The following is a 25,747-nucleotide window of genomic DNA, read 5'->3' on the forward strand; positions in this document are numbered from 1 at the left end:
AAAAAACAAAAAAAAAATCAATATCATAATATCATTAAATAAAGAAAAAAACAAAAAAAGCAATATGCCTATAAAATCAATTTAGATTAATGCAAGAAGAAATAATAAATATAAAATATGTTATTTAATGGGCAAAGCTTAACACAACAAATATCATTCTTTTCAGTTTCAGTTCATAAAAAAAAGCACTGAAATGGTTTATATCGAAAAAATTCCGGAATTAGATCCAACCACCAATCACACTTCTTTAATAAAACCTGTTGGAAAAATAAATTAACATTGGGTTGTCAAAAAAGTCTTGCGGTATTTTCGCTAGTTGGCGCTGAAAGCGCCTAGTTCTAGTTTTATTCGTCGCATCGGGTCATGCTATACCTTTTTGGATTATATGCACTTCTCTTGTTCTTTTTCACAAATAGAGAGGGATTTTATTAAAATTTGTTTGCCTATAAGTACTTTGAATATAAGTACATATGTACGTTCATATATATGTAATAGTAGGGGAGCCCAAGAGGAGATTTTTGCAGTTACTTAAGCGTGTCATAAAACTATATGGGGAGAAACATTGCACCTTTTTATGTACCCCTACCAAATATGAGCCCGTAATATGGAGGCGTGCGTTGGGGGGGTTCGTCAGATTAGAGAAAAAAAATCGAAATTAAATACATGAAGACGAGTGTATATTTCAATATTCTGACAGTTTGAGGGTGGCTTAGAGAAATAGCAGGGTGATAAATTTGTAAAAAAAAAAAACGTCACCTTGAAATACTCGAGCGCGATAGATTTTTTTTCATTTTAAAGGTAATTCTGTCAGAATCACGAAAATCATATAATCTGACAATTTCCGTGGGGCGATACAGGTAAAATCGTCGACAAAAGGTCAAGCGTACTAATCAGCATAGCGTGGTTGTTGTTAGTAAACGCTTGACACTTTTGTTTGTTTCGTTCGTTTACAGCGATCAGTTTTACATCCATTGTAAAAATGAGTGACGTTAGTGTCAAATGTGTTTACTGTGGTGAAGAAACGTATGAAAAAAAAGTTTATTCCACAAACTCTAAATTTTTTTATTAATATTTAGATCTATTTCCATATTAATAAATTATTCAATTTTCTATACATATACATATGTATATGTATATAATATACATAATACATATAATATTGTATACATATACATATGTATATGTATACACTGTTTTTATTACATCCTGTAACAAAAACAAGAACCAAACAGAATTCTTCCACTTTTAAATCGTCAGATTAATGATATGCCTCTATATAATTGACAGGTTATCTTTAGGGAAGACTCTGACATCAAGTTCATCCCCCTGTATAAAAATCTAACGCGCTCGAGTATTTCAAGGTCACCTTTTTTTTACAAGTTTTGAAATCAATAAATGACTTTTGTCCACGTCGAAATTGTCAGAATATTAAATGGTTCACTTTTTAGAGGTTCATTAACATTCGCTTAGAAAATCTGACGCGCTCGGGTAACTTATTTTTTTTTTTTTTAATCTGTCATTACGGCCTTCAACCCTCACTTGATTGTCAGATTAATATATATCGACTATCAGAAATACAATGCGCGTATATACCATTAATGACTGACGCGCTTGAGTATTTTCATGTGACTGTTTTTTTTTTTTACATTTTTGAAACCAATTACCCGCTCTTCTCCCCACTAAAATGGAAAACTTCACCTAGACTTTCTTTTTTTTTAAACGTTATCTTGACAATCTAGTAAGTCTCCATGACGCTCCAGTAACTGCAAATTTAGCACTCCGGGCTCCCCTACTATAACTTGTATTTCTTTAGAAGAAAAATTGTTATAATTTGTTTTAAATTGCCGCACAGTTTATTTTTGCGAAATAAATTAAAAAAAATTAAAATTAAAATTTTTATTATAATTTTTAATGTATTAATTATATCCTATGTGTGGGATATAAGTATGTATGTTTAGAAGTTTGTATAACTATAGGCCGCATGTATGCCATATGTATGTATGCCTAGAAATTTTTTTTGGCGGTACGAATAAACGGGTGAAGATAGAAATTGTAATATGCAGGTATTTAACCTCTGCACTTATTTGTAAGCATATATGTATATATGTAAATAATTCAAGGTATGTCTGTTAATGTATATTAACAATGATATTTATATAAATGTATGTTTATATTCTCTCTCTCTTTGATGCTTTCTTAAGAATTTTTTATTGCACCTATTGCTTAATTTGAGCAATCCCGCTTTCTGTTTTAAGAAGCAGAGGGAGTATTGCCGAGAAATTACAAGTAAATACTTGAATACTGAGATAATATTCTCTTTTTGGTGAGTGTTGGCATAAACAAAGGTAAGCATGCGTAGGCGATATAATACCATTTTTTTTTAATATCGGTTTTTTAATTTATACCGTAGTATTTTATATCCGTCTTAATAAAACGTTGCTTAATGCTTAAACGGTTTTATATGAAACCGCAGTTACCAGCATACATACATATATAACCATAAATTAAAACCAAAAAATGGAAACGATACAACTCACTTTGATTTCTCTTCGTTGGATGCCAGCTGATTATTCTCCTTTCCAGAGAACGTAGGAGGATGGAGTCATGTGTAGAAGTTCACGCAAGTGAGGAAAGTTTTCTGATCGCCATTCACTTGGGAGTGGCCAGAAACGATTCTTTTACATATGACTCAAGCAGCTCACGACTTCCGGTCTTTGACCAAGTATCCTCTGGGTAGCCTAAGAACATCCGTTTGAAGGCGAGCTAAAGTGAGAAGGCGAAACATCCCCTGCATAGGGTTGTGCGCTGGGTTTGGGACCCCCCACGTAAAAAAAACACTCCAATGAAAAAGCAACAACAACCTCGGATGAGAAACCCCCCTTTTGATGACGACCATGGCAAACGAAATAAGTACTACGAATTGAGGGCATGCACCTGGAATGTCCGGTCCCTTAATTGGGAAGGTGCCGCTGCCCAGCTGGTAGATGTCCTCGTAAAGATAAAGGCTGACATCACCGCCGTCCAAGAAATGCGATGGACGGGACAAGGACAGAGACGAGTAGGTCCTTGTGACATTTACTACAGTGGCCATATAAAGGAGCGCAAGTTTGGTGTTGGATTCGTGGTTGGAGAGAGACTCCGTCGCCGAGTACTATCATTCACTCCGGAGAATGAACGTCTAGCCACAATCCGCATCAAAGCGAGGTTCTTCAACATATCGCTGATTTGCGCCAACGCCCCGACGGAAGAGAAGGACGATGTGACCAAAGATGCTTTTTATGAGTGCTTGGAGCGCACTTATGAGAGATGCCCCCGCCACGATGTCAAAATCGTGCTTGGCGACTTCAACGCCAGGGTGGGCAAAGAAGGTATCTTTGGCACTACGGTCGGTAAATTCAGCCTCCACGAGGAAACATCCCCAAATGGGTTGAGGCTGATCGACTTCGCCGGGGCCCGAAATATGGTTATCTGTAGTACTAGATTCCAGCATAAGAAGATACATCAAGCTACCTGGCTGCCTCCGGATCGAAAAACCACCAACCAGATCGATCATGTTGTGATAGACGGAACACACGTCTCCAGTGTTTTAGATGTGCGTGCGCTCCGAGGTTCTAACATCGACTCGGACCACTATATTGTTGCAGCCAAAATTTGCACCCGCCTCTGTGCAGCAAAAAACGCACGCCAACACACACCAGGAAGGTTCGACGTCGAGAAGCTGCAATCACAACAGACAGCCGAAAGATTTTCTACTCGGCTTGCACTCCTGCTCTCTGAGAGCACTCGTCAACAACTCGGTATAAGGGAACTGTGGGACGGCATTTCAAACTCCTTACGTACAGCTGCAACCGAAACCATTGGTTTTCGGAAAGTGCAAAAGAACAGCTGGTACGACGAGGAGTGCCGTGTCGCAGCGGAGAGAAAACAGGCTGCCTACCTCGCAACGTTACGATCGACCACAACACGTGCGGGATGGGATAGATACCGAGAATTGAAGAGGGAAGCGAGGCGCATTTGCAGACAGAAGAAGAAAGAGACCGAAATGCGTGAGTACGAACAGCTTGATAAGCTGGCCGACAGGGGTAATGCTCGAAAATTCTACGAAAAATGCGGCGGCTTACAGAAGGTTTCAAGACCGGAACATACTCCTGTAGAACCCCCAAAGGTGATCTAGCCACCGATGTCCGGAGCATACTTAGACTATGGAGGGAACACTTCTCCAGCCTGCTGAATGGCAGTGAACACATAACGCCAGGAGAAGGCGAACCCGATTCCCCAATCGATGACGATGGAGCAGACGTTCCATTACCCGGTCATGAAGAAGTTCGAAAAGCAGTTGCCCGCCTGAAGAACAACAAAGCGGCAGGGGCGACGGATTGCCGGCCGAGCTATTCAAACACGGCGGCGAAGAACTGATAAGGAGCATGCATCAGCTTCTTTGCAAAATATGGTCGGATGAAAGCCTACCCAACGATTGGAATTTAAGTGTGCTATGCCCAATCCATAAAAAAGGAGACCCCACAATCTGCGCCAACTACCGTGGGATAAGCCTCCTCAACATCGCATACAAGGTTCTATCGAGCGTATTGTGTGAAAGATTAAAGCCCACCGTCAACAAACTGATTGGACCTTATCAGTGTGGCTTCAGACCTGGTAAATCAACAACCGACCAGATATTCACCATGCGCCAAATCTTGGAAAAGACCCGTGAAAGGAGAATCGACACTCACCACTTATTCGTCGATTTCAAAGCTGCTTCCGACAGCACGAAAAGGAGCTGTCTTTATGCCGCGATGTATGAATTTGGTATCCCCGCAAAACTAATACGGCTGTGTAAACTGACGTTGAGCAACACGAAAAGCTCCGTCAGGATCGGGAAGGACCTCTCCGAGCCGTTCGATACCAAACGAGGTTTCAGACAAGGCGACTCCCTATCGTGCGACTTTTTCAATCTGCTGCTGGAGAAAATTATTAGAGCTGCAGAACTGAATCGAGCAGGTACAATCTTTTATAAGAGTGCACAGCTGCTGGCGTATGCCGATGATATTGATATCATCGGTCTCAACACCCGCGCCGTTAGTTCTGCTTTCTCCAGACTGAACAAGGAAGCAACGCAAATGGGTCTGGCAGTGAACGAGGACAAGACGAAATATCTCCTGTCATCAAACAAACAGTCGTCGCACTCGCGACTTGGCTCTCACGTCACTGTTGACAGTCATAACTTTGAAGTTGAAGATAATTTCGTCTATCTTGGAACCAGCTTAAACACCACCAACAATGCCAGCCTGGAAATCCAACGCAGGATTACTCTTGCCAACAGGTGCTACTTCGGACTGAGTAGGCAATTGAAAAGTAAAGTCCTCTCTCGACGAACAAAAACCAAACTCTATAAGTCGCTCATAATTCCCGTCCTGCTATATGGTGCAGAGGCTTAGACGATGACAACAACCGATGAGTCGACGTTGCGAGTTTTTGAGAGAAAAGTTCTGCGAAAGATTTATGGTCCTTTGCGCGTTGGCCACGGCGAATATCGCATTCGATGGAACGATGAGCTGTACGAGATATACGACGACATTGACATAGTTCAGCGAATTAAAAGACAGCGGCTACGCTGGCTAGGTCATGTTGTCCGGATGGATGAAAACGCTCCAGCTCTGAAAGTATTCGACGCAGTACCCGCAGCGGGAAGCAGAGGAAGAGGAAGACCTCCACTCCGTTGGAAGGACCAAGTGGAGAAGGACCTGGCCTCGCTTGGAATATCCAATTGGCGCCACGTAGCGAAGAGAAGAAACGACTGGCGCGCTGTTGTTGACTCGGCTATAATCGCGTAAGTGGTGTCTACGCCAGTAAAGAATAAGAAGAAGAGAACGTACATATATTTATAGAGAAGGTTCACGATGTCAAAAATTTAGGGATATTTCAATTTTGAGATATTTAGTGTTTTGGATGAGTGCATTTCACCACAGAAAATTATTAGCGCGTTTCACCACTTAACATCAGGGGCACGACAATAACCGAACTGAGTAGTTGTTACAGCCAATGGGAAAAAATATGTTAATTTCAATGTTTAGAAATGTACGCTTACAGATTCGTATATTTACAATGTGCAAACGACTGCATATAATTTATGTACATACATATGTACATATGTATATTTTCTATATATTTTATGCCAAAGCACACAAGCATGTACATACAAATTGAACTATTTCATGATGAATTCCTTAAAATCTTTGGAAATATATAATAAAGTCATACATGCATTATTACCTATGTAAATCTTTAATTAATGTAGGTTTCATAAGATATATACATACATATTTATTTACAGGCCTTTAAAAGTTTTGATAACATTTTAAAAGACCAAGCGGTCGCACATATTCACGTATGTAATTATGTGTGCATGTAAACAAAAAGAACCATACGCATAATGTTTGTAAATTTGTCTACCCACAACTTTGTATGTAAATGTGTACACTTATTGCTTCAGCGAAATCTTCGTTTCACGGATAACCAATGGCTGAAGCTCACGTTTTTTCAAAGAGTCAATGTGTCGAAGGGCTGGCGTGACAACAAAGCATCACAACATTGTGTTGTTGGTAGAAAATCCGAGTTGTGCCGAAAACACAAACGAACGAACGCCAATTGCCACTGCTTCACATACAAACCAGCGTCGATATATATGTTTGTGTATGAACTTGTATACATATCGACGCAGAGTTTTGCAAGCCGCATACAAATATTTTTTACATTCCTTGGCAAATACAGTCAATCCCGGTTATGTGCCACAATCAAAGATACAGATTTTTGTGGTTTGTTAAAAATAAAAATATAATATGATACATAAGCGACTGCGGATAATTAAGCGATTGGTACTTAAAACGATAGTTTAAATGTATTTCAAAAAACAAACAGTGAGATGCAGCAAGATATAGACCAGTGTTTCCCAAAGTGGGCAATAACGCCCACTTGTGGGCGCTACAGGTGTCAAGGGGGCGGTAAGAGGCCCAGAAAGAAAATGGGGGCGTTGTGTAGAGGCCTGGGGCGTTATTTGTAATTTTATTTAGCTAGGAGGCCTCTTAGACAACGACTACATGACCTCTCGACTCTCAACAACAACTTGAGAACATCAACTAATATGAATTAAAAGATTGCTCAAACTCGGTTCTATATTTCTCTCCGCGTAGTTCATATATTCTGTCCTATTTTATTGAATAGAAAAAAAAAATGAAAATCATGTCAATCGGTCGCTCCATTTCATAACGGGGCATCTCGACAGGATAGAATTTATAGAATACTAACTCTCAAACGTATTGCTATTGCCATTGCCAAATCTGTATGTGGGCATTTGCTATTATAATACAATATAATCATTTGCGCAAAGGTGTAGGGTAGGTAGGTTCGAGCTAATGTAGCGCATGCTTTGAGCTCTTGAAAAACTTATTTTATCACTTGGGAAATGACGTCGGGTAGGTAGCTGATGTAGCGCACATTTTGAGCTTTTGAACTCATTAAATCTTCTATGTGGAAAATAAAAAAGGATCTTTATCCTTTCTTACAAATGTTTTTCTAGGAAAAATAAGAATTCATATTTTTGGACTACTATATAACAATTGTGCTTAAGCATTCCTATATAAACAATGTAATATTTATTTTATATTCATTTGTGGTTTTGCACGCAATAGATGAGCATTATTTACGCCTCCTTTGCACTACTCGCGAAGTTAAACGTATTTCTCAAACAATGTCGGAAGTAAAAAAGAAGAGACGGTAATACTGTGCAGAATACATTAAATTCGGATTCATTGAAAACCCCACAAACCCATCCTCGCCTTTGTGTTTTCTATGTCTAAAAACATTTTCGAATGAAGCCTTCAAGACTGGAAGATCATTTAAATAAAATGCATGCAGATAAGAGAGACAAGAATGTAGCATATTTTCAAGACCTAGAGAATGTAGTTTGTAGTTGAAAATAGTTTTCAGCCACGTGTAGGAAAACTATTTTCGGCAGCTGCTAAGCAAGATGACGACGGACTTCGAGCTTCGTACATTATCTCTTTGTTAACTGCTCAAAAAGGCAAACCACATAACATCGGAGAAGAGTTAATATTGCCAGCAATAAATGAAGTAATAACTACCGTGCTTCATAAATCGGCCGCAGATATTATCCGAAAAATTTCTTTTAGTAATAATTCTGTGTAAAGACGAATTGATGAAATGGCTGAAAACATTGAAGAATCATTGTGCGATCACCTGAGGACAAGCCAATTCTCAATTCAGCTCGATGAGTCCACTTTACCAACTAATGAAGCATTGTTGTTGTCTTACGTGAGGTTTATTAAAGATGAGAAAATATGTGAAGAACTATTACTTGCTAGAAATTTAGAGACCGATACAAAAGGTGAAACCATATTCAATATATTGGAAAAGTTTTGCGATGAGAAAGAGATTCCTTTGAAAAATATTATTTCAATTGCTACGGATGGCGCTCCGGCTATGATAGGGTGCCATAAAGGCTTAATAGCGCACTTAAAAAAATAAAATTCCAGATGTCCTTGGTGTACATTGCGTTATTCATAGACAACATTTAGTTGCTAGAAACTTAAGTGAAAAACTATTTCAATCACTGCAATTTGTCATCAAAGCAGTCAATACAATCCGCAACAGCTCTTTGAATGATAGATTATTTCTTCAGCTTTGTGTTACTAATGACGAGGATTTCAATCGTTTGTTGTTTCATACTGAATTTCGTTGGCTATCAAGAGGCAATTGTCTGACTCGATTCTAGTTTGACTCTGTTATAGAGTTCTTGGAAACTAAAGATACAGAATTTCAAGACAAGCTCATAACATCAAAGAATGATATAGCTTACATGACAGACCTGTATAAATTGTTCAACGACATGAATCCCCAACTGCAAGGCGATAAACTAAATTTAATTAAAACAAAAAACGTCGTTGCTGCTTTCGCAGCAGTTTCACAATTTTCCGAATTTATCAGTATCATGCAGTAACGACGAATTGTTTGCCTACTGCCAACATTTGGAAAACCTCCACATTAATTTCACCGAACGATACCAGGACATTTTGAACTTGGAAATACCAGACTGGGTATTGGATCCGTTTTCAAATGTCAACACAGCAATGTCACTTCAGCTGGAAGAAGAACTTATAGAATTGACAACAAACGAGGAAATAAAAATCAAGTTCAAAAATTGTTATCAAGAATTTTGGTTACAAAAACCGATCTCGCAATTGTACCCTGGATTGTGGTCAATTGTTCAACGATTCTTGAAAGCATTCCCATCATCATATTTGTGTGAACGTGGATTTAGTGCTGTGCCAACACTGCTTACTAAAAATAGAAATCGTTTGCTTGTTACCGAACGTGGCGACTTGCGACTGTTCTTAAGTAAATTGGAACCTGATATTAACAAACTTATTAAACAGCATCAGATTCATCCTTCACATTAGTTTTTATATATGGACCGATTATTTTAGTTTTATTTTTAATAAAAGATTCTCTGTTTTAATACTATAAAGTTGTGTTTCAATAATCATTCTTATTGGCAGGTAGAGCCCGTAAGAGTTAACTTGAGACCTAAGCGCCGTTGTATGTTACCTACTGCGCTCAGGATTCAAGTTGCTGGTTATAGTAAAAGTTTCGTTTAGAATTCTCCGTTAATATACATATATAGGTCACAATAATTAATTTGAAGTTATAGTGGTTTTTAAATAGGTGAAAAAATGGGGGCGCTAAAAAAATATTTATTCTCAAAGTGGGCGGTAGACAAAATAAGTTTGGGAACGACTGATATAGACAGTTAAGAGGGATGATTTTCATTTAAGCGGAGTACTGCTTAACCGGGATTGACTGTACACATAAATCAGAGGAATATTGAACATTTTCTTTAATACATTTCTTTACTTGAAAATCGACAAATAAACTATGTTGTCACTTTTTCCTTCTCATACAAATGTGAGAAATTGTTCAAATTGTGATTTTTAGCTTTTGCCACCGTCGCGAAAAGACGCTTATAGGCAAAGGCATGCTCGGGGAGATGTAATGGTATTTGTTTTTATGAATGAAGTAAGTTTGCCTGTTGAAAGTGCGCTTGCGTTCATGAATGAAAATATTGTTGTTGTGTGTTTTTCTACAAATTTGGGCATCGACTTGACTGCCATATTGACTTGTGACGCTGCTGATGCTATTTGAAACCATTGTTGTTTTTGTAGAAATATTCGTAGTTTTTGCGGGTGACATATCTACATGTGTGCACACATATGTATGTATGAACATATAGAGCAGTGAAGTGAGCATTTGAATTTGAATTGTACTTTCATATGCACATCTGTAATTATGCGCTGATATGTATTTTAAGTTTTTTAGGTTACTATGATAGTATGTCATATATGTACATACATATATAGTATATCTACAGACATACATATTTGTGAATTTATAATATACATATGTATTATTATCAAAAATAAGAAATGATTAAAAAATAACTCTTATTCGCACCTTAACTACAAATATAGTTTTGAAAATAGCATAATTTAATGAAAATGTGACAATTTTTGCATGTATTCATAAAAATACGCAAAATTATAATCATATCAATTATTATGATTGCATGTAATAGTATAAAATTATATACAAAAGGCCAACATACGTCTGTAATAGCTCCGCTCTGTTCACGCGCCACTGTTAAAGTTTCTCCTTCTTAGCTAGCTGTGGTGAAATGCACCCATCGCATTTTGTTAGCTTTATATGTATTCTCTATTTTGTGCTTTTGTATAACAAGCACTATATACTGCTGTTGACACTTTCTCTTTCTTTTTTTGTTTCTAATTGTTGTATTTTGTATACGTATATGTGACCTGGTCTACGGAAAGGGGGCTTAGGTGTCAAAAAATTAATTTTTACTTTTTAGTTGATTCGGATGGAAGATGAGATGCTTTTTCACGTGATAGAATCCAAAAAGTCATAACTTATTTGAAACGTTAGCTCCCTTTTCGTAGACCAGGTCACATATATTAATTTTCTATCACTTGTGTACTTGTTTGTATTTGCGGCCCACAGCACTGAATGTATTTTGTATTTCCACAAGACTTGATTTTATGTTTTTAGAATTAATTATTATTTTTTTTTGTTTAAGCTTTCAGTCGCTTTATATATATATATATATATATATGTATATTAGGGTGCTCAAAAAAAAAATTAGAATTTTTTCTCAACTCTTACCCCTTCAAATGTTAGTGATTGACAAACAAAAAATCCTTCCTCAAACCAGGCGCTGTAGCTTAACTCTAAGGGGTCGCTATTTTTTTTTTTAGGTTTCCATACATTTTACATAGGAATTTTCGTTTTTTTATTCAAACTAAAATTTCACCTACCTCGTTTCTCAGAATTAGCCATCACATATTCATAAAGTTTGCTTTTCAAATATATATATATTCCCGCGGGCAAAAGGTTAAACTAGCCACAAAATTGTTCTCCCACACAATTGCTCAACCAATAACTCGAGCGACTAGTTTAGGTCTACTAGATAACGAAAATTGGAAGGAATGCCATCGACTTTTCAAAATTGTAAGTAATATTTAAAATATTAATTAAAATGTTCATATATAAAAAATATTTATTTTATAGACAATTGACTGGTTTGACCTAATGAATGTCAGGGTGCCCAAAGATGGAGTGAGGGAACGCTTGCACGCGTACGGTTTGACTTCGAACAAGCAAAATAATGTACTGGAACAGATAACGGAGCTTGTTTCATCAATGAGAGTCATTGGTAAAAATGCTTTGCTTCCATTCCAAAAAGGTAATACTCAAGCTATACTATATATATAGATAAGTTGATTTTATACAATTTTTGATTTTATTTATGATTTACAGGTATACTCCAAAGCAATAATGCTTTGAAATTGCTGCTGGATAACTTAAGACAGCAGTACAAAATTGATTACGTTTTGACCTACCGATTAAACCAGGACGTTTTGGAAACTGCCTGACAGGCAGGAGTTCAAATATAGGCTGCGTTCCTATACGTGGTGTGTTCAAAAAGTATCGCGAATCGTAACTGACAGTTTTCTTCGATTGCAGGGGTGTGGTGCATCATGAGTTCTTGCCACAGGGAAGAACGGTCAATAAGGAATATTACCTGCAAGTTATGCGCAATTTGCGCGAAGCAATTCGCCAGAAACGCCCGGATTTGTGGAAGAACAAAAATTGGCTTTTGCACCACGATAACGCCCCTGCTCACACATCGTTGCTTGTGCGCGACTTTTTGGCCAAAAACAACACACTAATGATGCCGCAGCCACCGTATTCCCCAGATCTAGCCCCCTGTGATTTTTTCTTGTTCCCTAAACTGAAGAGGCCCATGAAAGGACGACGTTACGCTTCTCATGACGACATAAAGACGGCATCGAAGGAGGAGCTGAAAAAGATAAAAAAAAAAAAAGATTTTTTGAAGTGCTTCGAAGATTGAAAAAACCGTTGGCACAAGTGTATAATATCTCATGGGGTTTACTTTGAATGGGACAAAATAGATATTCATGAATAAATAAATAATATTTGAGAAAACACAAATTTCGCGATATTTTTTGAACACACCTCGTATACTTGGTCACAACGAAGGAGCGATCACAGATGAAGGAAATGTTGAAGTCGACAACACACCAGATTTGGAAGGGAATTACTTATCTCTAACCGGTAATTATTAAAATATCAAACGTAAATAGTATTTGTTTAAATGAATTAAGCATCCACCCACTTTACCCGAGAAAACTGGTGCACACTAATAAGACAGCACAATTGAGAACATCACCCAGCCAGCGGCCACCACACTAATAATACAATACCACTCAATACAACTCACCACAATTATACATCAATCAACCCACTCAACAAAAAGGATGGGCAAAAGGATTGCTGACACATTCGTTTTTGAGCAATTCAATCTTCACAAGCTGCACATCAACATTCACGCATTAAAATTCGTCTTCAAAATTTTCGCTTCTACATGCGCCGCGTCGACACCTTTCAACACAATTGGTTCTGGACGGTTCCTTCGCGCATATCATCAATTTGATACTTTTATACATCGTTGCACGCATCCGTGCTTAGATTGGCATTCAGCTCAATTTTCCGTCAACAACACGTCCCGCCCGCTATATTTAGCTATTCGGAAACAACGATCTGCGATATCTACATACGCTACCATTTAGGTCGATTGCTTGAATGATTGAGACCCTTAATTCTAAGTAAACAATATTTGTTAAAAGTAAGATACTTCCGTGCTAAATAAACTTATAAATTACAAACTTCAGCAAAACGGAGACTTTTATTTTATTTGTGCGGGATAACCATCTGATAGAAACAGAAATTATGACATACTGGCTACAAACGTAACCATGGTCCTTCGAGCCATAGTGACAGGCACTATGGATTTTTAAACAAAATAAATTAAAAGAAAATCCAGTGCAGTGCGGTGAAGAAGTGGCGAACAATCGAACAAACAAAAAAAACTAAGTGCAGTGACACCAAAAAGAAAGTACATATGTATGCACATATACAAATTTACACCTAATGGTACAAAAAGTGTGGTGATTAGAAAAAAAAGGAAACCTAAAAAAGAAAACAAATTAAAATAGACTTATGTATATGTAATACAAAAATTACAAAAAGGTGACGTGAACAACACAAAAACGAAATAAAACATAAATTTGTACGGAATTCGAGATCACCGAAAAGAGTGCGCTAAAGTACAAAAAACAAAAACCAGAATAGTGCAGTGTCACAACAAAAAGGGAACCAAAATAAACAAGCAGAACAATAGTGCATTTCTATATACATATACCCATATGTACATATGTACATTAGGGTGATTCAAAAAAAAAATTTTTTGTTTTTTTTTATTGGTACTCGGAAAAATGGGTTCCTAGACACCTCTAAGAAATCCTCTCCAAATATGAGTTTTTAATTGTAACGGGAAGGTCCTCCGCCTAACGGTTTTCTATTTTTTCTTATTATCAGATAGAAAAATTTATATCTCGCTTCCAACTACTTAAAAAAATATCTTGTTAATTAGGTTTTGTAGGAAATTGAATGCTCTAAAATATGGTCTCTTAAGATTTTTTCGTAAACCCAACCGTTTAAAAGATATTAACAGTTGAACTTTGATTATTTTTGGTAATATTTTTTATTTCTTATTAATTTTATAACTCAATGAAAAAAAATTATTATGAATAGGTTTTTGGAGAGGATTTCTTAGAGGTGTCTAGGAACCTGTTTTTCACAGAACCAAACGAAAAAAAATAATTTTTTTTTTGATCCACCCTAATATGCATTGATGTTTGACGATGAATATCTCGTAAACGCTTAACTTAATCGAAAAATCATAGTAGACCATTTTTATAGAGCAGTAAATTTCCTACAAAACTATGTGTTTCATTATTCATAATAATTTTTTTCATTGAGTTATAAAATTAATAAGAAATAAAGAATTTTTCCAAAAATAGTCAAATTTCAACCGTTAATATCTTTTAAACGGTTGGGTTTACGAAAAAATCTTAAGAGACCATATTTTAGAGCATTCAATTTCCTACAAAACCTAATTAACAAGATATTTTTTTAAGTAGTTGGAAGCGAGATATAAATTTTTCTATCTGATAATAAGAAAAAATAGAAAACCGTTAGGCGGAGGACCTTCCCGTTACAATTAAAAACTCATATTTGGAGAGGATTTCTTAGAGGTGTCTAGGAACTCATTTTTCCGAGTACCAATAAAAAAAAACAAAAAATTTTTTTTTTGAATCACCCTAATGTACATATATCAAAAATATGGACAAAATTCCCACTTTAACTAAAAACATTACACTAAAAACAACAACATATTCATATACTTATAACTATTAAAAAAAAGAGTCAAAAGAAGAAGCAGTGCAGTGAACAAACAAAGCAAACAAAACACAAAGTGCATTTCTAAGATAGAGCTACCAAGCAGTGTAAGAAAACAAAAACATGGTGAAGTGACAAAAAAAAATGTTGAAACATACTCGTAAGTAACATACATATGTATGTATAAAACAGAAAGGCACAAAACAAAAAACTAAGTGTGGTGACTCGGCAAAAATATAAGCGTACAAGTATATGCAATAACAACTGGGGTAATAAAACATAAACTAACAGAACTAAAATATACCAAACAATTTCAGCAGGCACAAAAACGGGCGCGATAATTATAACAAATGAGCAAGCAGCGGCAGAAGGAAGTAGCCAGTTGGAGCGCAGAGAGAGGAACAAATAGCAGAAGGCAGTAATATATGCACATACATACATACACCCTGCAAAGCATACCACGCGAGTACAAATATATACATATGTATTGCTAAAAAGCCGCTTCAACGGCTTGATAAAAAGGAAATAATTCTAAACACAGTAAAAGCAAAAAAGCAATGCCGCTTAACGCAATTGAATGCCTAGTGTATATACATACATATGTAAGTACGCTTACCTCACCAACAATATAAAAATTCAAATATTTACTTGCTCTAGTATCCAGAAAACCCCCTCATACTCGATTAAGAAAGAAGCAGGATTGCTTAAAATTATTAAGTGAAGGCAAAAATTAAAATTAAAGCATAAAAATCAACACAAACAACAGACATACATACGATACGAATCATCGTAGATTTCCATACACAATATTCTCTCAATTCTATAACAAATATATATACATATATACATACAAACAGAAGTTCATAGGAAATATACCTTCACATTACACGTTTCGTTTTTGCGCTCTTTTCGCAGTGCTAACAAACATATGTACATACGAACATTTATATATGAGTACAACAATATAGCCCTTTCAGACCTAGGGATATTTTTCTTAATAATTTCGCATTAGACGTTTTAATACAATTTTTTTTGTAAATATATGCCAAAATTAACCTGAAAAACGCTTCCGAAGTGACCTTTTTTAAAAACAGGACATCGCACATTTGTGGTATCTAGGTTATAAGCTGTAAAATATCCCATCAAAAATAATACAGGATCATTCTTCAAATTTTTTGTTTAACTCAAAAATTTTCCAATACTTCACTATTTTATAAAAATCATTTCAACTTTAATTGTTTGAATAAAAGAAAAGAAAGTTAGGTTACTAAGAAATCGAATGCAATTGTATATACTTTAGTCAGTTACGTGTATGGTACTTTTCAAAACAGTCTTTATTTTTTGCCAGGCAAAGGGTAACCTTACATTTTTGACATCTTCCTCTTGATCGACTTTCACAATTATTGCGGCAAACCCTCGGCGGCTCATCTGAAATTGAAGGCCAGTGGTCATAGCGATCATAACGTATGTCATCAGGTGCATCATGAGATATTTGGTTCCGTAAAAGTCTTCAGGCAATTTAACAGTTCAACAGGAGCTTCGAAGTAAGCTGTTAGTACAGTGCCAAGCTCCATTTTGAATGTTAAAAATTACTTGACTTTCGACTTTGGTAGTCCGGAAATCTTGCAGTCTCCTCTGTATTCCATCTATGAATTATAGATTGCCAATCAAGAAGGTGAAAAAACAACTTGACAGTCCATTTCTTTGTCTTCATTTTAATTCTGTAATATTCGAGCATTTGATCACACAAATCAACCCCTCCCATAAACATGTTATAGTTTTAAATTACTCAAGGTATTTCGACGGGCAACCGACGTTTCAGATTTCTATTCCACCTCTCAACTTCACCAACGGTGTCCTTTCCACATTTACATGAAGCAACTATAACCGCTTTTGTACCCTTCCATTTCACAAGAGCTACGTTATTATTATTTAAAAACTGGCATATATAACCTCGTTTCATATCTTTATCCAGAGGGAATTTAGGTATCCTGTTTGCCATTATTGTACCTGTTGCAGGATAATCCATTTGGTAAAGCGATTCTACGAGTGGTATTGTAGTAAAAAACCTGTCGAAATATATTTGGCTGCCTTTCGGTAAGTTTTTTATTAGTCGCATAACTATAGATGGCCCATGTCCATGACCGCAGTGTTCAAAGGTCCCTGCCCCTTGGAAGAGTTCAAAATCTACTACAATGCCTGTAGAAGTTGCGCATACAAGATTTTTTAATCCAATAGGCCGGGGTTTTGATCTGATTACTTGCCGAGCAGGGCATCTTCCAGTGAATGGTATCATTTGCTCGTCAATCGAGCAGTTTGTGATATCAGTTGTCAATTCATTGCAGCGCTCCCTAATCATGTCTATGTTGGGTTGAACTCTCCAAAATTTGTTTGCGGAATCTGGAACAGAAAAGTCTACAAAGAGTATATCTAACCGTAGTTGGAGTAATTTGTCTCGAGACATTGAATTAAATATGGCAGGAATTTCGCATTCATTTGACCAGTACATTCTTACAGCAGGATAGCCAAGGCAGCCCATTATTATTGCACACCCGTAAAAACGTTTTATATCGGCTGTTACATAACGCGCCTCTTGACCACGATTAGCTAAGACGTACTTTTTGTATATTTCACCACATTCTCGTAGTGGTATTCCGGAAAATAATTCTTTAAGTATTCTAAAGGTGTCTTCACTCTTATTTGATTTGGCAACCATAACTTATAGAAAGCTGTGTGTTCGGAAAGGGTGCATTTTTCCAAATTTCTCTCCTGGGAGTGGTTCAGGTATAGCGTTCGATGACGGTTGTATGACCTCTGGGCCCGCGAAGTTTGATTGTTGAGCTTCTGGATCCCCTTCATCGTTATCTGCACTTTCATCACTTTCTTCTCCACCAGCGCTTACGTTAAACAGCTTGCTAAGTTACTATTTGAAACTAAAGCCTGTGTACCGCTATTTACCGTTTAAATGTTTTTTGCTTTTTTTGCAGTTCTATTGAAAAACAGTGCTCACAATCACTGCTTAAAGGTTCATACATGAAAAATAAATTGTTTAGGTAGTTTCCTGTAGTTAAAACCAGATCTCACAATTGTTATAGCTAGGTCTGAAATGGATAGAATCCGCCTGCACTACACTACACTAAGGGCAAATTAATAAAAAAAAAAAAAAAAAAAACAAAATAAAAAATTAAGTAATCTTAAAATTCTAAAACAGTAATTTTAAAATTCACTTACAAAAATAAAATTTCCTTATTTGTAACTAAAAACTATAATCAAATCGCGGTTAAATGAAAACTGTGGGCGCACATATTCAAATATTCAAAGTCCATATTGGCTACTATCAGGCAATACCCCTTGTTCTTTGTCAAACAAAAACAAGCAGGATTGCTTACCAAAAGCGAATTGATCTCTCTAACGAGCTCTCAATTGCTTACAGGCCGTCTCAACAGGATAAAATCTATGTCTTACTAACTGTCAAATCTATTGCTATTGCCATTGCCAAATCTGTATGTGGGCATTTGTTATCATAACATAATCATTTGCGCAAAGGCGCAGGGTAGGTAGGATCGAGCTGATGTAGCGCATGCTTTGAGCTCTTGAAAAACTTATTTTATCATATTCCGAAATGCCGTCGGGTAGCTAGCTGATGTAGCGCATGTTTTGAGCTCTTCAACTGTTTAAATCTTTTATGAGGAAAATAAAAAAAAGGATTACGATCCTTTTGTTTACAAATGTATTTCTGGGAAAAATACAATAATAACAAAGAATAAAGATCCTTTTTTTGCAAATGTATTTCTGGGAAAAATAAGATAATAAGAAAAGGATAAAAATCCCTTTTTGTAAAATGGGATATGTTGCCTCTACGAAATTTTCATAGAAATGAAAACTGCGCTGTGACAGCTTATTGCTTACAATATATTGTAAATTAATTAGTTTGCCATATATTGTAAGAAATAAGCAATATGGAGTCTCCACTGGCAATAGGCACGGACAAACAGTTAGTAAGACATAGATTTTCGAGACGGCCCGTTAAGATAACCATACTCATAAATACACAACAATTCGTGCATACTTATGTAAGTAAACAATTTCTCTTTGAATTTGTTTTTAAAAATTTTGTTTCCCTTGGTAATACCAAGGGCAACCGGTCTCAGCGGAAGAGTTGAAATAACTGAATTACATACGAGCGACGTTAGCGTCTAAATACCTACACTGCTTTGCCCTAACTTTAGTTGCTGCACGTTATTGGCCGTGTGACTTCTTAGTTGCTTACTCTTTGTTTGTTGTTGTCACGCGCAAGGCTAAAAGCGTGCGATCAGCATAATGGCTGGATGCATACTTAATGCGGTATTGAGTTCTTATAAAGTTGCAGACGCGCCGTCAGCGAATTCGGTGCAAGTGATATTTTTGCCGGATGTTTGGTTACCTGTGCTAACCACTCCCCCTCTTGAAGTGAAAGCGTCCCCGGTTTCCTTTATGATGTTCTTCAGTACTACCATATTTCTTTGTCGTTTTCGCAAAAATATTGCTATGCTCATAGCTGTGGCAATTAGGATTAGGATCAAGGCGGTTCCCGATTGTATGGAGCGGGTTTCAATAAGATTCTGTAGGTGCGCTATGTGCCTGAGGTTTTTTATATTAACTCTTTTTAGGTGTGGGAGTGATAACAACTCGACATGTTCTGTAAAGTTAACGTGTTGCGCGGGTACTGCTTCGGGATGCGAAAGTATTACTTCATTCCAATTGCTATAAATGGTGGAGTTTATCGTAATTTCGCCTTTGAATGTTATCAAAAAGGTTCCTCTAGCTAATTTTGTCAAATTTTCATTTCTTATTACAGCGGGTTGATCATTAATTAGAATTACGCCGTTATCGATCTCCTCAAGAGCGGGAACGTGATCGGCGGATTTGGATTTGCATTCTGCGAAGTGCTGGTTCAATAGTTGTCGTGCACAGGAACTTTCTTTCAAGGGTTGGCAGAAGTTTACTAATATGGCTTCCTTGCAATTATAAAGTGGGATGTATTCTCTGTTGCATTCGGCAATAAGATTTGTTTCTAAGGAATCTTTCTTTCCTGGATTACGGGCAGCAACTTTACTTTATTACAAACTCTAGCTATTTTTGGGTATTTAATAATGAAATAAATAAATTGTGTATTTTGAAATATCTTATGTTTAGAAACAGAAAGTATGTCAGTTATACTGGTATTTGTAGAGAGCTCGGCAGCTAATATATTACTTATTTCCATGCCATTAAGCAGAATGGGGTTAATAACATTTACTTTTCCTAGAGCTACCGACGTTATAATGGTTTCCAATTCCATTATCACCGCTCTATTTCTAGTACTGACTAAAGAAAAGAGATTTCCAGGGTCGATCTGTGTCTGTTTTGCCTGTGGTAAAAGTTTATTAACTGTCACCGTCAATTTGTTTATTTGTTTCTGTGTAACTAAATTAATTGTTGCCTGCTGTTCGTTTGCTTCTATTAGGGCTTCAGCTCTGGTTTCAATTGTTTGAAAGTCATCAAAGTCCGGGGTGCCGGTTATGTATTTTAATGCAGTCCCTAGGATATTGATGCTTCGCGCATGTCGGTGATGTACTCTGACCGCGTCTAGTAGTTTAAATATTTCGTTAGCGTCGTTTCGAAGTAGTTGCCTGGCGTGGGAATGCGGAAATTGCTTTAATATTGTGTCCGTCTCTTCGGCTATCGTCTCGAATTTTGATAAGTTTGTCTTGTGTAGTAAAAACTCGTATTGTTCATGGAGGATTACTTTTCCTGTTCATGGGTAAGGTTGTTTATCCTTTGTACCTTTGGTAGTGCCTGCTGGCCACTTCCGTGTGGTCTTTTCTCTGGCCTTTCCCTACTCAAAAAATCTGGTACCTGCTTTCCGTAGGTTTGAGTGGTGTTTCGGTTGGACAAGCCACTGGGGTTGCCAATACCCGGACGAGGAGCTCTTGGATAGGCTCCTTGATGGACCCTCTCGTCATTCTTGTTTATTTGTGGGGGTCCATTTTGTCTGAACCTTGAGAGCGATGGATCTACATCCATTGGTACGACCCTTTGTGCCTGAGTTTGTCGCTGTTGGTCAGGCCGAATCGTTCGGTATTGTGGTAAATATGAAAATTGGTTGGGAGCCTGAATTGTTTGCCTGTTAAAGGACTGGGCAAACATTGACCAAGCTAGATTTGATTCAAGCTCCTGTGCTAAAGCTAATGCAGAGGGGAGATCGCTAGGCCTGGAGGAAAACAATATGTCGCACAAAGGACGATTGAGTCCTGAGATAAAAACACGAAGAGCGTCTTCGCGATACTTATTATTGAGTGATTCTATTAGGGTGGCATTTCCACCATGGGTTATAATGGTTTTGTTAATTATTAGGGTCAGCTTCCTTTCAACCTCATCGTAGAATCCTATCACTGAAAGTTTACCCTGCCTCAAAGTGGAGAGTTCCTGCTCTATGAAATGGATAGGCCTCTTATCGGCGTAGGCGAAGTCTAGCCGTGAAATAATTGCATGAAAATTTAAAATGGTGTTGAAGGACGACAGAACACCATCTGCTGCGCCTACCACCTTATTCCTGATGATGCCTACGGCTTGGTAGTGCCTAGAGCTACCCTGGAAATTTTCAAAAACCTTATAGGCAGTGTGCGCGGCTTGCCTCCAAGATACATAGCGGGTAGGGTCGCCCTTGAATTCTGGCATGGTTTTTACCAGATCCAAAGATTCGTCACACACTACGTTTGGTTCGATTGTGACTGGTTCATATTGGACGACCTGGGTTGGAGTTTCAATTCTGGCTAGCCTGTTTGTCAACTCATCTATGCGAGTCTGGAATTCCTGCCTTGAATGTTCCGTTGCCGTACGGATTGCGGTATTAAGAAGGATCTGGAGGGTTTGGGAGTCCATCGTTTAGAACTAAAAAAAATCTCTGGATGATTGATGCTTGATTATTGACCCTCGAAAGTAACGCCTCTGCGTCGATTGATGATTTATTGATGATTTTATTGTGGTACTTCTTTGGTGGCACTAATGGTTTTATTTAAAAATTTTTAGCTCGTAATATTTGGTAGCACTTCTATGATGGCACTGGTAGTTTTTAAAATAATATTTGGTGGCACTGATGGCTTAAAATTTTTAGCTCATAATATTTGGTGGCACTTCTATGGTGGCACTGATGGTTTTATTTAAAATTGTTTGTTCATAATATTTGGTGGCACTTCTATGATGGCACTGATGGCTTTTTAAATAATATTTGGTGGCACTTCTATGGTGGCACTGATGGTTTTATTTAAACTAGTAAGGAGGTGGGTCCGAACCCACGGCCAAACTCGCGTGTCCTTTTATAAGGATTTTTTGTTTGGCCCCACGTTGGGTGCCAGTAAACAATTTCTCTTTGAATTTGTTTTTAAAAATTTTATTTCCCTTGGTAATACCAAGGGCAGCCGGTCTCAGCGGAAGAGTTGAAATAACTTAATTACATACGAGCGACGTTAGCGTCTAAATACCTACACTGCTTTGCCCTAACTTTAGTTGCTGCACGTTATTGGCCGTGTGACTTCTTAGTTGATTACACTTTGTTTGTTGTTGTCACGCGCAAGGCTAAAAGCGTGCGATCAGCATAATGGCCGGATGCATACTTAATGCGGTATTGAGTTCTTATAAAGTTGCAGACGCGCCGTCAGCGAATTCGGTGCAAGTGATATTTTTGCCGGATGTTTGGTTACCTGTGCTAACTTGTACATAGCAGAGATCTGCAACAAGTAACTTTTTCAAGCTTCAAGCCAGCTCGTTGTAAAGCAATACACAGTTATGAGTTGCACAACTCTAAGGCAAACAAGCCAAGCCATGTACATATGTTTCATACCAAGCTGTTCGAAAGAAATGTACACATCAATGAGTTGAACATTAAGCAGAAAAGTACGTATGACTTGTTCGATGTACGTACTTTCAATTCATATCAATCTGTATACATACATAGTTAGAAGGTATGTGATACAATTTATGGAAGAAAATAATAATAATAATAAAATAAATCTTTTGTAAAGTTTTCGGTTTCTCATGTTCATTCAACTTTTTTGTTATTGATAAGTGTTAAATAAAAAATGCGTATATAAATATTACCATATTAATACATATGTGCGTATTATTTGGACAAGAACATTTTCTACGCATATTATTTGCTTAGTTATTTTCATTTTTTAAAACAGAATTTAAAAATAAGATATTATCCACAATCTTAGGAGCTAGGCGATTGCGTTTCTCTTCTATTATATTACCTACAAGTGAAAAAGTCCGCTCACTGGCTGCACTGCCAGCTGGAATTGATAATATTTTAAATGCGAAGCTAGAGAGAGTTGGAAACTCAATTTTATTGCTTTCCCACCGTTCCATGGCATCAAAATTACTTGCAAATTGTGTTCTTCTTTGTATATATTTCTTAATTTCCTCACTTGTTGTAATAGGTGTGGTCGGATTTTCAAGATTTACTGTGTCTGGGAAAAAGAAGTAATCATCCGACGACTGTGTTATCTCAGCTGAATTTTCTACATTTACAGTAGTGTCAAATGAAAAACATTCAGTTGATGGTATATTACGTAGGCAAAAATCTTTAACTTCTGCAATAGAACTACAATCTAAAACGTTATTAAAAGGCGAAAAGAGAAATACTGCGACCTTATGCCGGATGCTTAGGTTGGGCGTCCATTTGTTAACTATTTCTTGCAAAATATTTGATTTTAAAACAGAAATAGGAACAGGGTCCTGCTGGTTTTGTTCGCAAATTTTTCTAAGACGAGTTATTGACAGATAAACGTAAGGAATTGACACGTATTTTGAGCCTTGAAGTTTCTTCGAAATAATTTCAAAGTTAGCACACAGCTCCACTAATGATTGTAATATATTAAAATTAATATTTGAAACTTTTTGCAGTCCTGATTTTGCAATCAGTTGTTCATTGATTTTGCTCCAGTTATCATAAACTGATTAAAACATATAATAGTTTGAGTTCCAGCGTGTTACACGAAAATTTTTCAATGTTGTATCTAAAAATATTTGTAAATTTGCCTTTTTAAAATATTTAACCAGCTTTTTACCATTTTCTATTAATAACTTTAATTCTGCAGTTGAATTAAAAGCAGCTTGCAAAACATTAGCAAATATATGGCTACAGCAGTTAAGCCGCGTATTATTTTCTAACGCTTTCTTCATATTTGAGCCTCTGTCTGTTATAAAAGTAATTTCATCATAGCCTGTAATGCCAAACTCCAAAAATATACTTTCAAACTTGTTTCGAATATTTCTCCCAGTCGACTTTTCAAAATCAAGAGTTTTCGCGCTTAGAACAAACTCTCCAAATTTGCCATTGTAAAAAAAAGTGTATGGTTGCACATAAGAAATTGCTGTTCGTAAAAGCCTCACACTACATATCAGCAGTTACGGAAGCACGCCCAGCGTTTACAATACTTTGAAGTTTGCTCTGCATTTCTAATTTCTTTTCAGTTGCGACCTGAGTTATCTGCCGGAAGACTGTTGTTGGATGAGGAATCAAATCGTCAACGTCTATGTGCTCTCCGAACTTGTGCCCTATTTTAATGAGGTGCCGCGCTACATTCTTAAATCCATCACCACCTAACGTTGCAAATGACCTGCAGTCTGCTACCGTCCAATTTACACACTCTTGCAAGAAATCGGTTAAAAAAGATATTTACTAACGACTTACTTACATTTATTTTGGGTTTACCCTTTTTTTGAAGTTATACTTCTTATACGACGCCGGAAAAGGTTGCGATAAATTCTGGTTGCGCAACCTTCCATATAAAAGTAACGCAAAGTTGCGCAACCTCGCTCCATCCATATGAATGTAACGCAACCTTGTTTGCGAAGATGTGCGAGCAGCAAGCGAAGCGGTGACAATCGGCACAGCTCGGCCGACACAACAACACAACACAATGTTCCATGCTTATGCTGTTGTTGTTTTTGTAGAACAATGTTTCAATTTTTGATTGGTGACATATTCACATGTGTGCGCATATGTATGTTTATATGCTTGTGCATTATTGAAGTTATACTTCTTTCGTTTGTCTTTCATTTCTGCGAATTCTCAACTATTTTACGTATGTTTTGGTTGAAATACTCTGCGTTGGCCTTTCAGAATCACACAGAATCATTTCTGTGGTTTTTGAAACTGACCCACGAGGACGAGGTATATGGTTTTATCTGGGAGCGTGAGATTTAAGAAAATCGCTCGCTTACAAGGGATAAAATGACTTCTGAGTGGCGATTTTAATGAATAAATTCACAGAATCATTTCTGTGCTTTTGGAAATCTATACTAATAAATATTTTTTTCTTACTAATAGAAAATAAATTTATCACAGCAATATACATAAACATATACATAATATTGCTGTGATAAATTTAATTTCTATTAGTAAGCAAAAAATTAAAAATAAATTTATTAAGACTATACTTCTCAGGGCATCACAGCAATGTTATGTATATGTATATACATATTATGCATATGTATTGCTGTGATAAATTTATTGCGAAAGCAAATGTTCTACAAAGTATGTATATTTCTATACTTAAACAAAATTATTAGAACCATCGTATGTTTCTTGCATTCATAACCACATCATACTTAAGCCAGCGCAACCTAATTGTCAATGGTGGTGTTGGTGGTAAGCGCTTGGAAGGTCAAGATGCTAACACAGGTCCCAGGTTCGAATCCCGACAGAATAAATTTTTAATTTTTTGCTTTTAACATCGTATACTATAAAAATAAATATTTTTCTTTATTTTAATTTCTATTAGTAAGAAAAATATTTATTTGTATAGTAAACGAT

At 36.7% G+C, this 25,747-nt stretch overlaps 1 protein-coding gene and 1 pseudogene across 1 annotated transcript in view; both read left to right on the forward strand.

Annotated features, from left to right (window-relative positions):
* Positions 1-25,747, forward strand: part of LOC125777744 (uncharacterized) — a 380,915-nt gene that overhangs the window by 13,241 nt on the left and 341,927 nt on the right. The gene's annotated exons all lie outside the window — the stretch shown is intronic.
* LOC125775967 (small nucleolar RNA U3) lies at positions 25,052-25,181 on the forward strand (annotated as a pseudogene).

This window comes from Bactrocera dorsalis, chromosome 1, assembly GCF_023373825.1.
Source record: "Bactrocera dorsalis isolate Fly_Bdor chromosome 1, ASM2337382v1, whole genome shotgun sequence".
NCBI lineage: Eukaryota > Metazoa > Arthropoda > Insecta > Diptera > Tephritidae > Bactrocera > Bactrocera dorsalis.